Here is a 16,077-nt window from a genome sequence, read left to right as displayed (position 1 = left end):
TCTGGCTATTCTTGGTCATTTGTGTTTCCATATGAATTCCCGTATTGTTTTTTCTAGATCTGAGAAGAATGTTGCTGGTAATTTGATGGGTATCACATTGAATTTGTAGATTGCCTTAGTTAAGATGGACATTTTCACAATGTTGATTCTTCCAATCCATGAACATGGGATATTTTTCCACTTGCCTGTGTCATCTTTGATTTCTTTGAGCAGTGTTTTGTAGTGTTCATTGTAAAAGTCTTTCACGTCTCTGGTTAGGAAGATGCCAAGGTATTTCATTTTTTTTTTGTGGCTATTGTGAATGGGATTGTGCTTCTTATTTGGGTTTCTGTTTATTATTGGTGTAAAGAAATGTGATTGTCTTTCGCACATTTATTTTATACCCTAAGACTTTGCCAAAGTCCTTTATCAGTACAAGGAGGCTTTTGACAGATTCTCTTTGGTTTTCAAGGTACACAATCATGTCATCTGCAAAGAGAGATAACTTGACTTCCTCTTTTCCTATTTGGATACCCCTGTTGCCTTCTCTTTTCTGATTGCTCTAGCCAGGACTTCCAATACCATATTGAACAGGAGGGGTGAGTGTGGGCATCCTTGTCATATTCCAGTTTTCAGGGGAAATGGTTCCAATTTTTGTCTGTTTAGGAGTATGCTGGCTGTGGGTTTCTTGTAGATGGCTTTTACTATTTTGAGATATGTTCCATGTATGCCTGGATATTCGAGGGTTTTTATCAAGAAGGGGTGCTGGGTTTTATCAAAAACGTTTTCTGCATCTAATGATATAATTATGTGGTTTTTGTTTTGATGTCTGTTGATGTATTTAATTACATTTATGGTCTTATGAATGTTGAACCAGCCTTGTATCACAGGGGTGAAGCCTACTTGGTCATGATGGATGATTTTTGAGATGTGCTGTTGAATCCGGTTTGCTAGGATCTTGCTGAGAATTTTAGCATGTATGCTAAAGATAGATATTGGCCTGTAGTTCTCTTTCTTTGTTGGGTCTTTACCTGGCTTGGGTATCAGTGTGATGTTAGCTTCTTAAAATCTAGTCAAACCCAAGCACCTGTATTTAAAAGAGTTTTATTTTTAATAAAGGAAAATCACAAATGTTATGTTATATACTATAATCAATCAATTTAAATATTACTTTTTAATTGTATCTTCAATAGCTTGTATAGACTACATTAGTGTAAAAATGTGAGTCAGTGAGAAAATAATTTTAATGATAGAGTTAATAAAAAAATACTAAAAATTTAATTTAAGCTATTTTGAGAAATTGTATTCAGTCTATAATTAGTTAACACGTGGTATGCTAATAATAGTATAACTTTTCATTTGTATATACATATGTATATAAATATTTTTTTGTGGTGGTATCTCACTCTGTCACCCAGGCTGGAGTGCAGTGGCACACTCATGGTCACCTCAGCCTTGACCTGCTGGGCTCAGGCAATCCTTTCACCTCAGGGTTCCAAGTAGCTGGAGCTATAGGCATGTGCCATCACACCTGGCTAAATTTTCTTGATTTATTACAGAGATAAGGTCTCACCAAGTTGCCCAGGCTGATCTCAAACTTGTGGGTTCAGTCAACCCTCTTACCTTGGCCTCCCAAAGTTCTGGGATTACAGACGTGAACCACCACACCCAACCTCATTTATATATGTTTTAAGGTTAACTAAGTTTTTAAAGAACAGTACGCGTTTAATTTAATTATAAAAATTATTGATAATTGAGAGAGAAAAGATGGTGGCTGAGCCAGTCAGACTATGCAACCTTGGTGTGAGTGAGCGTATGGAAAATTTTGTGTACATGCTGATGAATGAGTGGGTGTGTGAGAGGCTGAATGAGTGATGGCTAGGGAGCTAGAGGCCAGGGCTATCCTGGTGCCATGGCTGGTGCCATAGCTACTCGGCTTGGATCGTAACAATTCCCAGGATGCAGAAGTCAAGTGCCATTTTAAAAAAATCAAAAAAACCATTCTTGGGAAGAAAATGCTGGGAAAGAATGACTAAGTGGGGCTCATGAACAAGTGGCCAGGGCCCTCCCAGTGAAGCAACTAGTGCTACAGCTGCTTTGCTTGATTCCTAGCTCTTCCCAGGTCATGGAAGCTGAGCACAGTATTTTTTAAATGGACAAGTTTTCCTGTGAAGAAGCAGTGAGGAGAGACTACTGGCTCCAGGTTCTGTCTTACCACTACAGTAGGAGAGACTGCCAGCTCTAGGCTTTGCCTCATCACCGCATTGACTGACTGGACACTGGCAGCAAGGACTGCAGAGGGAGTCCAGAGGCAGAGTCCCACTGTAGAAGACAAAGAGGCACCCACCACCATCTTGAAAATGGGGCAGGAAGGTGGGACAGGAAAGCACTCCACCTTGCTCACTGCAGAGCAACAGATCCAATATCTGTGCCTGGCAGTGTCATGGTTCTGTCACATGGGGTTGATCATGACCCAGAGGGAATATTCTGAAAACACAAACTTCAGAGGGATGATGAGTACTGAGTCTCAGACACCCCACTTCCTACCCAGATCCAGTCACAGGACAAAGGGTGTGGCTAGAAAAGGATGAAGAAGACTTTCAAAGAGATCGGTGGTGAGTACAAGGTTGACCCAATGCCCCTTCTCCCCAGCAATCCTCTGAATGTCAGACACACAGCTGGGGCACGACTGAGAAGAACAAATCTAGACAGAACCTGGACCTTAGTCACAATAGGAGAAATCTATTCCAGGATAAGCCTGACTGTGGCACCTCCCAGCAAGTACATACCTGGGGAAGAGACAATCCCACAACTGCCCAAGAGGGAATCTCACTGACCACACAAGAGTGGGGGAAGAGGACTGCAGGCCCATCCACCCCCACTACCCTTCCTCTTCCCCTGCTCCAGACACTGGGGAAAAAGTGAAAGAGGCAGAAGCTCTGTAAGAGATAGCAGAGAACACAAGAGGATCAATTACAGAACCCACAAGAGGACAGGTTTTTTTTTGTTTGTTTTTATTTATATATTTTATTTATTTTTTTGTGAAAGAGTTTATCTTCCTTTCTTTTCTTTTTAAAAATATAATCAATATTTTGTATTATGATATTGTGGGGTACAGTTAAGGGTTAGGTTTACAAATATGCTTCATTCAGGCACCCTTGTTGATAAGAGGTGTCTCCCCGTCCCCAAACAGATATTTACTACCGTTAATCCCATCCCTCCCCTCCCCATAGTAGTAGTTTCCCACTACTGTCAGGCATTTTCTTAGAGTATTACATTGGATGTTCAGAGTCCACTATATGAGTGAGAACATGTGATACTCAGATCTTTGTTTCTGTGAGAGGTCACTCCGTATTATAGACTCTAGTTCCATCCAGGTTGCTGCGAAATTCATGATTTTGTTCTTTTTTATGGCTGCATAGTATTCCATCATGTATATGTACCACATTTTTTTAATCCAGTCCTCTTTTGATGGGCAGCATGGTTGATTCCAGGTTCTTGCCATTATGAACAATGCTGCAATAAACAAACGTTTGCAGGTATCTTTTTTATAGAGTGATTTGAGTTCTTCAGGGTATATTCCCAGTAGGGGGATCAAGAGGTCATATGGGAGGTTAATATTTAGAGCTTTTGGAATCGCCACACTGCTTTCCATGAGGTTGCACAAGTTTACACTACCACCAACAGCTACTGTTATTTTTTGCGTTATTGGTAATTGCCATTCTGACTGGAGTTAGGTGGTATCTCAGTGTGGTTTTGATTTGCATATCCCTGATGACTAGTGAGGTTGAACATTTCTTCATGTGTCTGTTGGCTGCTCAGATGTCTTCCTTTGTGAAGTGTCAGTTCATATCTTTTGCCCATTTTATAATGAGGTTGTTTGTTTTTTTCTTTTCAGCACGTTTGAGTTCCTTGTAGATCCAAGATGTTAAGCCTTTCTCAGACCTGGAGTTGGCAAATAATTTTTCCCAGTCTATAGGTGGTCTCCCTGCTCTCTTGATGGTTTCTTTGGCTTTGCAGAAGCTTGTCAGTTTAATGAGGTTCCACTTGTCTATCTTTTCTCTTATGGCCTGTGGGTTTTGGGTTTTGCTCAGGAATTGGATGCCAGTTCCGATTTCCATGAGGGTATGTCCTTCAATTTCTAAGGTTTTTATGGTTTGAGGTTTTACATTTAGGTCTCTGATCCATTTGGAGTTAATTTTTGTGTATGCGGATAAATAGGGGTCCTGTTTCAATCTTCTGCATGTGGTCAGTCAGTTTTTCCAGCACCATTTACTGAATACGTTCTCCTCTCCCCAGTGGTAGGTGGTGGAGGCTTTGTCGAAGATGAGTTGGTTGAGAAATTGAGGTTTTGCTTCTCGAATCTCAATTCTATTCCATTGATCTATATGCCTGTTCCTATACCAATACCAAGCTGTTTTGATGATTGTAGCTTTATAGCAAAGTTTGAAGTCTGGTAATGTGATACCACCTGCTTTGTTTTTTTTTTTTTTTGCTGAGGATTGTTCTAGCTATTCTTGGATGTTTGTTTTTCCATATGAATTCCTGTGTTGTTTTTTCTAGGTCTGAGAATAATGTTACTGGTAATTTGATGGGTATTGCATTGAATCTGTAGATTGCCTTAGGTAAGATGGACATCTTCACAATGTTGATTCTTCCAATCCATGAGCATGGGATATTTTTCCACTTGTTTGTGTCATCTTTGATTTCTTTGAGCAGTGTTTTGTAGTTTTCATTATAAAGGTGTTTCACATCTCTGGTTAGGAAGATGCCAAGGTATTTCATTTTTTGTGTGTCTATTGTGAATGGAATTGTGGTTTTTATTTGAGTTTCTGTTTGTTTATTATTGGTGTAAAGAAATGCGATTGTCTTTTGCACATTTATTTTATACCCCGAGACTTTGCCAAAGACCTTTATCAGTGTAAGGGGTTTTTTGACAGATTCTCTTGGGTTTTCAAGGTACACAACCATGTCATCTGCAAAGAGAGATAACTTGACTACCTCTTTTCCTATTTGGATACCCTTGATTGCCTTCTCTTCTCTGATTGCTTTAGCCAGGACTTCCAATACTATATTGAACAGGAAGGGTTAGAGTGAACAGGAGGGGTTTGCTTGTCTTGTTCCAGGTTTCAGGGGAAATGGTTCCAATTTTTGTCTGTTTAGGAGTATGCTGGCTGTGGGTTTCTCATAGATGGCTTTTACTATTTTGAGATATGTTCCACGTATGCCTAGATGTTTGAGGGTTTTTATCAAGAAGGGGTGCTGGATTTTATTAAAAGCTTTTTCTGCATCTAATGATATAATCATGGGGTTTTGTTTTGACATCTATTGATGTATTTAATTGTATTTATGGTTTTATGAATGTTGAACCAGGCTTGCATCCCAGGTATGAAGCCTACTTGGTCATGATGGATGATTTTGGACATGTGTTGTTGAATCCAGTTTACTAGCATCTTGTTGAGAATTTTAGCATCTATGTTCATCAAAGATATTGGCCTGTAGTTCTCTTTCTTTGTTGGGTCTTTACCTTGCTTGAGTAACAATGTGATGTTAGCTTCACAAAATGATTTGGGGAGAGTTCCATCTTTTTCAATCACCTGGAATACGTTCAGTAGGATTGGTATCAGCTCCTCCTTAAATGTCTTGTAGAATACTGCCGGAAAGCCATCTGGACCAGAGCTTTTTTTTTTTTTTTTTTTTTTTGTAGGTTGTTTTCTTATTACGTAGTCAATTTCCTTGATTGTTATTGGTCTTTTTAGGGTCTCAATTTCTTCTTGTTTCAACCTAGGCAGGTTGTGTGATGTCAGGAAGTCCTCCATTTCCTTAAGGTTTTCAAATTTGTTTCCATACAGGTGTATGTAGTAGTCTCGAACAATCTTTTGTATTCCTATGGGGTCAGACATGACTTCATCTTTTGTGTTTCTGATTGTGCTTATTTGGGTTTTTTCTCTCTTTTTCTTGGTTAGTCAGCTAGGGGACTATTGATCTTGTTTATCCTTTTGACGAACCAACTTTTTGTTTCATTGATTTTTTTATATTATCTTTTTGTTTTCTATGTCCTGGATTTGGGCTTTTATTTTGGTGATCAGGAATCTTCTGCTGAAATTAGGTTTTTGTGGTCTTGTTTTTCCAGTTTCCTTAGGTGGCTCGTTGGGCTGTTAATTTGTGATCCTTCCATTTTCTTCATGTGCATTTCTAGGGATATAAATTCCCCTCTTACTACAGCTTTCATGGGGTCCCAGAGATATTGACAAGATGTTTCTTCAGTTTCATTTGTTTCCAGGTATCTTTTGATCTCTGGTTTGATTTCATCATTTACCCAGAATTGTTTAGCATCATGCTGTTTATTGTCCATGTCTTTGTGGGTTTTGGGGGGACCTTGTTGGTGTTAATATTTATTTTTATTCCACTGTGGTCTGAGAAGGTGCGTGGTAAAATTTCGGTCCTTTTAAATTTGCCTATGCTTGATTTATGTTCAAGTATGTGGTCAATCTTAGAATACGTTCCATGCAGTGATGAGTAGAATGTGTATTCTGTGGTCTTTGGATGGAGTGTTCTGTAGGTATCAATTAAGTCCATTTGTGTGGTAGCACAAGCCTGTAATTCTGGCTACTGGGAAGGCTGAGGCAGAAGGATCGCCGGAGTCCAGCAGGTCGAGGCTGCGGTGGCCAGGAGTGGCCACTGCACTCCAGTCTGGGCGACAGAGTGAGACTCCAACTTAAAAAAAAAGTCCATTTGGTCAAGAGTCACATTGAGGTTCCGGATCTCATTGCTGATTTTTTGTCCTGATGATCTGTCTAGCATTGTGAGTGGGGCATTAAAGTCCCCAGTTATGATGGTGTTAGAGTCAATATCTTTCTTTAGTTTTCCTTGAAGTTGCTTTATGAAAGTTGGTGCACCTATGTTGGGTGCATATATGTTTAGGATAGATATTTCTTGTTGGTGGAGTGAACCTTTTATCATTATGTAGTGGCCCTCTGTATCTTTTTTAATTTTTGAGAGCTTAAATGGTATTTTGCGTGAAATTAGGATTGTGACTCCTCCTTTCTTTTGTGTTCCATTCACCTGAAAATTTGTTTCCCATCCTCTTACTTTGCGTGGGAGAAGAGGGCTACAGCCCCATCCACCTCCACTGCCCTTCCTCTTCCCCTGCTCCAGACACTGGGGAGAGAGTGAAAGAGGCAGAAGCTCTGTAAGAGATAGCAGAGAAGACAAGAGGATCAATTACAGAACCCACAAGAGGATAGGTTTGGGGTTGTTTTTTAGTTTTAATTTAAAAATTTTCTTGTCTGTTTGTTTGTTAGTTCATTTATTTTTAAAATGTTACCCCTTTGTGTATAAATGTTTATGTGAGGGTTTGTTCTGCATTCCCCCTTTTTTTCTTATTTCTTTTCTTTCTTCTTTTCTTTTTGCTTTCTGTTTATTTGTGTACATGGATGATTGAGTGTTCATCTTTCACTTTTTTGTTGCTGTTGGTTTGTTTTTGCTCCTTTGTTCTTCTCTTTTATATTTATTCTCTTAGTTTAAGGTGTGTATGAATATATGTGTGAAGATTCAATCTGAATTTCTTTTTTTTCCTCCAGTCTTCCTTTTTCTGTCCATTCATTTTGTGCTAGGCATGTTTGTGTGTGTTTACTTTTCCTGGTTCTTTGTTGTTGTTGCTTGTTTTGCTTCACTTTGTGTTATTCCAGTTTGTTTTGGGATGTGTGTGTGTGTGTGTGTGTGTGTGTGTGTGTATGTGTGTTCAATTGTTTTTTGCTTTGGTTTCAGCTTTCATTGTTCTGTGTTTTTTTCCTTTTTTCTTTTTAATTTTGTCCATCTTCTTTCATTCTATTTTTCTCTGTCTTCCTCATTTTAGTCACTGTCTTTTTAACTCAGGAGGTATACACATATACCCATTGAATCATCATATAGAGTGGTGGTGGGGAGTGGGTCTCAGGGAACACATACCACAAGCAGTGAACATTGTGATTTACAAGAAGTTTCTGAATCCTGGCTCCCCATCCCATACCTTATTCAACTTTCAAAATTACAAGAGACAGCAACACTTTCCACCCACAGTCCTATTTCAAAATAGAAGAAGTCCAGAGTTCAGATCAGGGAAGAATAGAGGACTGAGCAAATACCAGAAGTGAAAACCTCTCCCACTGACACTGAATAATGGAACTAAAAAGAAAAGCAAGAGATCTGTTGCAAATGAGGAAAAAAACCAATGAAAGACCACAGGTAATTTCAAGTGTAACAAAGAGAAATTCCTGTAAAATCAGACCTCAGAGCCCAAACAATGGAAGTCACCAATGACTGGCCCCAGAACATGACATCGATTAGGGAATGAATATAAAGAGTGAGTAAGACTCAAGAAAGATAAGATGCAATACTGAAAGAACTTGTAACAGACACTTTGGCAATAAAATATTCCTTTCATCCAGCTAATAAATAACAAGATGACAAGCATGGAAAGCAGAATTAATCTAGTTGAAGAAATAATCTCAAAACTTGAAGACTAGAACATGGAATTAACCTGATTTGTAAAAAATATAGAAAGAAAATTCAGAAAGAATGAACAAAGTCTACAAAGATGTGTGATTATATCAAGAGGCCAAACCTATGACTGATTGGTATCCCAGAAGATGAAAGGGAAATGGAGGACACCTTGGAGTAAGTATTCCAGGAGGTAATCCAAGAAAACTTTCCCCATCTCACCAGTGACGTGACCAGGCAAACACAAGAGATACAGAAAATTCCCACAAGAAATCAAATTACTAGACATATAGTAATTCACTTACAAAAGTAGGCACAGAAGAAAAAATCCAAAAGGCAGCAAGAGAGAAAGGACAGACTTCATACCAGGCAAAACAAATCAGAATAGCAGCAGACCTATCAGCAAAAATACTACAAGCAAGAAGGAACTGGAGACCAATATTCAAAGTCCTCATAGATAAACAATTTCAACCAAGAATTTCCTGTGCAGCCAAAATCAGCATCATTAGTGATGGAGAATTAAAATCCTTCCCAGACATTCAATCCCTAAGAGATTATGCAGTTTACAGATCAGTTCTACAGGTGACACTTAAAAAGGTATTAAGCACAGAAGAAAGAAAGGACAAAAAAGAATGGCCACACATTTTCTAAGACAACAGGAGAGCACAGAATCAACAGAGAATGCATCACAACAGCAAATTTGAATACACACACTTTCATCAACCCCAAAGCAAAAGGAAAACAAGCAAACAAAGAAAAACTTTATAAGAACTTCATGACAGGGATAAACACCCACATTTCAATAATCAACCTGAATGTGAATTGGCTAAATGAACCACTGAAAAGACACAGAATGGCAAACTGGATAAGAAACCATGACCCAATTATTTGCTGCATCCAAGAAACTCATCTCTCTACAAGGGAGGCTCACAGACCCAAAGTTAAAGGATGGAAAACAAGTTTCCAGGCAAATGGATCACAAAAAAGGGTAGGAATCATGATCTTAATATCAGACAAAACAACCTTTAAACTTTCAAAAATTAAAAAAGATACAAAAGGGCATTACATAATGATAAAAAGATTCAATCCATCAGCAAGCAGTATCCATCCTAAATGTATATACACCCAACAAAAGAGCAGCAGTATTTATAAAGCAACTACTAAGTAAATGAAAAGATGATATTGACTCTGACACTATTATAGCAGGGGACTTGAATACTCCACTAACAGCCCAAGATAGATCATCGAGGCAAAAAATCAACAAGGAGATCCAGAACCTAAACTTGACACTCAGCCAAATGAACTTAATGGATACCTCCAAAATATTCCACCTGACAACCACAGTACATATATTCTTTCATCACCACATGGAACGTACTCCAAGATCTATCACATCCTCAGTCATAAATCAAACATAAACAAATTCCATAAGTCTGAAATTTTACCATCCACCTTCTCAGACCACAGTGGAAAAAAATATATATATCAACACCAACAAAATTTATTCAAATCCCACAAAGACATGGACTCTAAACAGCATGATGCTGAACAACTATTGGGTCATCACTGAAATCAAAGCAGAAATTAAAAAGCAGGCAGAGAACCAATAAAAAGCACAATCCCATTCATAATAGACACACACACACACACACACACACACACACACACACACACACACACACAAATGAACTACCTGACATCTTCCTATCCAGAGAAGTGAAAGACTTCTACAATGAAAACTACAAAACACTGCACAAAAAAATTCAAAAAGACAAATAAATGGAAAAATATTCCATGCTCATGGATAGGAAGAATCAACATTGTTGAGATATCCATCCTACCAAAGGCAATCTACAGACTGAATACAATACCCATTAAATTATCACATCAATCTTCTCAAACCTGGAAATGACAATACAGAAATTCATATGGAAACATAAATGACCACAAATAGCTAAAACAATTCTGAGCAAATGAAACAAAGCAGGAGGTATCATACTTCTAGACTTTAAATATTACTATAAGGCTACAATAATCAAAACAGCGTGGTATTGGTACAAGAACAGGCAATATAGACCAATGGAACACGATAAAGATTCAGGAAGCAAAGTCTCAATTTCTCAACCAATTCATCTTTGACAAAGCCTCAAACAACAATCACTGGGGAAAGGAGAATCTATTCAATAAATGGTGTGGGAAAACTGGCTGATCACATGCAGAAGATTGAAACAGGACCCCTACCTATCACCATACACAAAGATTAACTCTAAATGGATCAAAGACCTAAATGTAGAACCACAAACTATAAGAATTTTAGGAAATGCAGGAGACACCCTTTTGGAAATTGGAACTGGCAACCAATTCCTGATCAAAACCGTAAGTACTATACCATAAGAAATTAGCTAGATAAGTCAGATCTCATGACGAGCTTCTATATAGCAAAAGAAACCATCAAGAAAACAGGAGACAGAATGGAAAAAGTATTTGCCAACTGTATATCTGACAAAGGCCTAACATCTAGGATCTACAAGAATTTCAAACATGCCAAAAGGGAAAAGAAAAAAAAAAGCCCCATTAAAAAGTGGGCAAAAGACATGAATAGACAGCTCTCAAAAGTAGATATGCAGGGAGCCAACAGACATATGAAAAAGTGCTCAGCATCACTAATCATCAGAGAAATGCAAATCAAAACCATATTGAGATACCACCTAACCCCTGGTGAGTATGCTGAGAAAAAGGAAAGCTTCTACACTGTTGGTGGGAAATGCAAACTAGTGCAACCATTTTGGAAGACAGTATGGTGATTTCTGAAAGAATTTGAAATTGACCTTCCATATGACTCAGCACCTCCCTATTCGGAATATACCCAGAGGAACTCAAATCATTCTACAAAAAAGATACCTGCACACACATGTTTGTTGCAGCTCTAGTCACAATAGCAAAAACATGGAACCAACCATACTGCCCATCAATGCTGGACTGGATTAAAAAAATGTGGTACATATACACAATTAAATACTATGCAACCATAAAGAAGGACAAGCATATATACTTCGCAGAAACTTGAATGGATTTAGAGTCTATCATACTCTGTGATCTTTCACAGAAACAAAGTACAGAGCACTGTATGTTCTCACTCATAAGTGGACCTCGAACAATTATCATAATACTATAAGAAAGAGATTGGCAGCTTTGGGAATTGGCAGTTGAGGGAAACTGCCAGGGGAGGAAGGGGCACAACTCAACAACAAGGGTAATAAACATTTGTATTATACCTAACTCTGTATTATATACTACATCTTCAAATAAAAAAAAGTAAAAATATTAAAAAAAGATCATACCCACATTGAAATGTTCTGTATATTTTTACATTCTTACAGAAGTTAAAATTTGAATAATATTTTCAAGGTCTTGCCTGGCTCAGGCAAGGGTGACTTCTACCTACCAACATGTTTATGAACTTGAAACCAATATTTTTTGATAAATGTAATTCTCAGAAACAGCAAGAATTCACACAGTCTGGGAAATCATTTGCTTATTTTTTATTCAGGGTAAACCCAACAAAATGATTCTTATGCATTTTGCAAATCAAAGTGCTACTTAAACATGCATATCTCTCTTAATCTGCTGATCCAGTAGTTCCTCCCATTTCTCAAAATTTTTATCTTATTGATTACAACTTCTTAATGAATCAAATATGCTTTATTATATAGGAAATAAAAAATAATAATATTGACAATTTAGAAGAAAAGTGAACTTCCTTATACTCACTTTATCTTGGTAAATTAATTCATGCATCTATGTGGTTGAAAGATTATAGGTTTTGTTGTCAGTTGGACCTCAGCATAAATCACAGTTTTATCATACACTATCTCTTACACATCCAGAAGTTATTCTGGATGTTTCTATAATTAGAAGCATATAAAATATGACCTGATAGCTTTTCAAAGTTATTTTACATCTCTAAGACTCAATTTTCTCTTATATAAATTATAAGATTTCAAAATCTAACTCAGGTTTGTCTTAAGCATCATGAAAGCTACAGGAAATGCCCAGTCTCATACCTGGTCTATAATATGTGTAAAAAAAATCTCAAAATTTTCTTTCTTTCTGCCTTCCTTTCTTCATTTAAAAATTTTTTTCTATTTATTGTTATGTGTCAATTTTTTTCTACTTCAATAGCTTTGGGGGGGGACACATAGATTTGTTCTGGGCTTTAAGTGTACCCACCACCCCAATTGTGCACATTGTATCCAATAGGTAATGTTTTGTCCCTCTACCTCTCTCCCTCTGAGTCTCCAGTGTCCATTATACCATTCTTTATGTATTTGCACGTCCTTAGTTTATCTCCCACTTATAAGTGAGAACATACAACGTTTGGCTTTCTGCCTGAGTTACTTCACTTAGGACGATATTCTCCAGTTCTATAGGTTACTACAAAAAGCATTCTTTTTAATAGCTGAATCGTATTCTATAATGTATATACACCACATTTTCCTTAGCCACTGACCAGTTGAGGAGCATTAGGTCTATTACACATCTTTGCAATTGCAAATGTGCTGGGATGAACGTGGAAGTGCAGATGTATTTGTTTTATAAGTACTTCTATTCCTTGGAGGGGGCGGATAGATAGCTCGTAGTGGGAATTTTTTTTCTTGTTTCAACAATTTTATTGGGACGTGATTTACGTGCCACACATTTACTGATTCAAAGTATATCATTAAATATTAATTTTCTAGTGTTTTTAAAAAATTTGGAAATCACCATAATTTAAATCTAGAATAATTTTATCACCTCAAAGAAAACCTGATACTCATTGGTAGCTAGTCCCAATAACTTGCCCCCGCAAAAGCACTGACTTAGTTTTGTCTCCATAGATCTGCCTATTCTAGATGTCTCTATAATTGAAAGCATTAAAAATGTAATATTTTGTGACTGACTTCTTTTATATAAAATAATATGCTCAGGGTCCTTCTGTATTGTAACATGTATCAATACTTCATTACTTTTCCCAAATAAATAATATTCTATTGCATGAATATACCACCTTTGTTTATCCACCCACCAGATAACAGACATTTGTGTTGTTGCCACATTATAGTTATTGTGAAAAACGCTTCTCTATACATTTATGTACAAGTTTCTGCTGAGATATCTATTTTAATTTCTCTGGTGTATATACCAAGAAGTGGAATTACTGGGGAATATGGAAACAGTTTGTTTAACTTTTCCAGAAACTATAAAACTGCTTTCTAAAAGTGGTGGTGCCATTTTATATTTCAACCAGCCATGAATAACAGTTCCAGTTTTTTACATCCTCGCCAATACTTGTTATTATCTGTGATTTTTATTGTCGTGTTTCAAGTATGTGTGAAGGTGGTATCTGACAGTGGTTCTGATTTCCATTTTCCATTTTCAATTACTTGTCATTTTATTATTGCATTGTAGGTATTCTTTATATATTTTGGTTATCAGTCCCTTAATGGATAAATGATTTGGTAATATTTTCTCCTGTTCTGTGAGTTGTACTTCTACTTTTTGGAGTGTCATATGTTTTTAAGTATTATAAATCCGACTTATCTGTTTTAAAATTTTATTTCCTGTATATGCATAATGACTTCTACCCAAAAAGTACAGTATAATACTGGGGTAAAAAGAAGAACTCTACAGTGAAGTAAACAGATAAACACCACCACAGTCAGGTGATGAAGTGAACCCCAACAGTAAAAAGTCATGTTGATAGTTTATACCTTTTACGATGAAACGATCAGCAAATGTGACATGGAAACCTGGATGAAATCCTGGAACAGGAAAAAAAAGTTTGATAAGAAACTAAGAAATCTGAAGAATATATGAACTTTAATTAATAAAAGTATATCAATATTGGTTCATTACATGTAACAAATATATCATACTAATGTAAAATTTTTAAAATAGGGGAAATTTTGTGCAGGATATGCGGAGACTATATAATCATAATTTTTCTGCAAATTGAGTCATAACTCTTCTAAAATAAGTTTATTAAAACAAGAAGACGTTATTTTGTATCTCTTTACTTCTCAAACAGTGATAAGCAAAGCAATTCAATAGGTAATATTACGCAAATTGATAAAATATTTTTAAGAATAGAATACTTACAAAAGAAGGAAATTGCATATGATAACAGATAATGTTGGGTCCCTTGAATTGCTGGGGTCTGAATGTGGACTACTGTGAAATTGAGAAACTCCTGGAGTTATCAGTCTTGCAGAGTCCCCCATGTTTCTGGAGGATTTATTTCTAGGAACACAACAAGTTTCTTATAGTGAAGAGTCAAGAAAGATACCTTCTTAGCTCAGGGTTCACTAATTTTTCAAATTAAGTCTGCAATTATGTTCAACAGCAGAATGATAGATATTTACTTTACTCTCTTGTCTGTGACTCTCTATCTTCTCACCTTATATTTATCAAATAAGGGACATGAGGAGGTGCACATTTTAATGCTTCTTTCAATTTAGTTATCACTCAGAAAATTAACATATCTAGACAACGAGCAGTTTGTAAAGATGAAATCAATCCTGAACTACCAAATTAGATGTTGCATTTACTTTCTATTGCTCCATAACAAATTAACACAAACGTAGCAGTGTAAAGCCACAGACGCAAATTTTTCTACGTTTTTTTGGGTTAGACGTCTGAGCACAACTTAGCTAGATATTTTCAGGTTTCAAAAGGCTTCAGTTAAGATGGCTGCCAGGACTGAGGTTCTCATTTGGGGCTCAGCTTCCTCTACCAAGCTCACTCATGTTATAGAAAAAATCCAGTTCCTTGCTACTGTATGATTGAGATGTCTCCTTACTTGCCAGCTCTTAGGCAGAGATTGCTCTAAGCAACTGAAAGAGGCCTGCAGTTTCCTGCAAAGTATCCCCTATCGGCATTTAATGTCAAGGCTATTTGCTTTCTCACAGACAGTAGGAGCCTGTCTCTCCTTCCAATCTTCTTTTAGACTAAGATGGAGTCTTATATAATGTAACATCATGAAAGTGCCATGCATTGTAACTAAATCAAGGGACCTATAATCCCACTACATTCACAAATTTCATCCACAATCCAGGGTGAAATCTTAGAACTCTGTGTAACACAAATATTAAGAAAACATAAAACAAGCATATTTTTATGCCTTTTCATTCCCTACACATAATGGATGGCATTCCTTTAGTTACTTAATTAAACACCATATTATTTATGTGGTTTACAGTCCATAATAGATCAGAGGTATTTCATTAAAAAAAGGACAAATAGAATATGAAAACTTTAGGTGGAGACAAATACGTCAAGAGATAATAACAGAAAATTATTTTCAGGAATCCAAAAGGCTATAACTCATGTGGGAATTCTGCTATATGGAAGATAAAAGCTGGGAAAAAATATTCGCCAACACCAGGTCTGACAAAGACTTAACATCTTGGATCTACAAGGAACTAAAACGTGCTGAAAAGAAAAAAACAAACAACCCCATTATAAAATGGGCAAAAGATACGAACAGACATTTCACAAAAGAGGACATCCGAGCAGCCAACAAACACATGAAGGGAGATGCAAATCAAAACCACACTGAGATACCACCTAACTCCAGTC

Source organism: Carlito syrichta, unplaced genomic scaffold, assembly GCF_000164805.1.
Source record: "Carlito syrichta isolate Samal-C Ts95f unplaced genomic scaffold, Tarsius_syrichta-2.0.1 Scaffold301765, whole genome shotgun sequence".
Taxonomy (NCBI): Eukaryota; Metazoa; Chordata; class Mammalia; order Primates; family Tarsiidae; genus Carlito; species Carlito syrichta.
Note: the sequence above shows the minus strand (reverse complement) of the source record.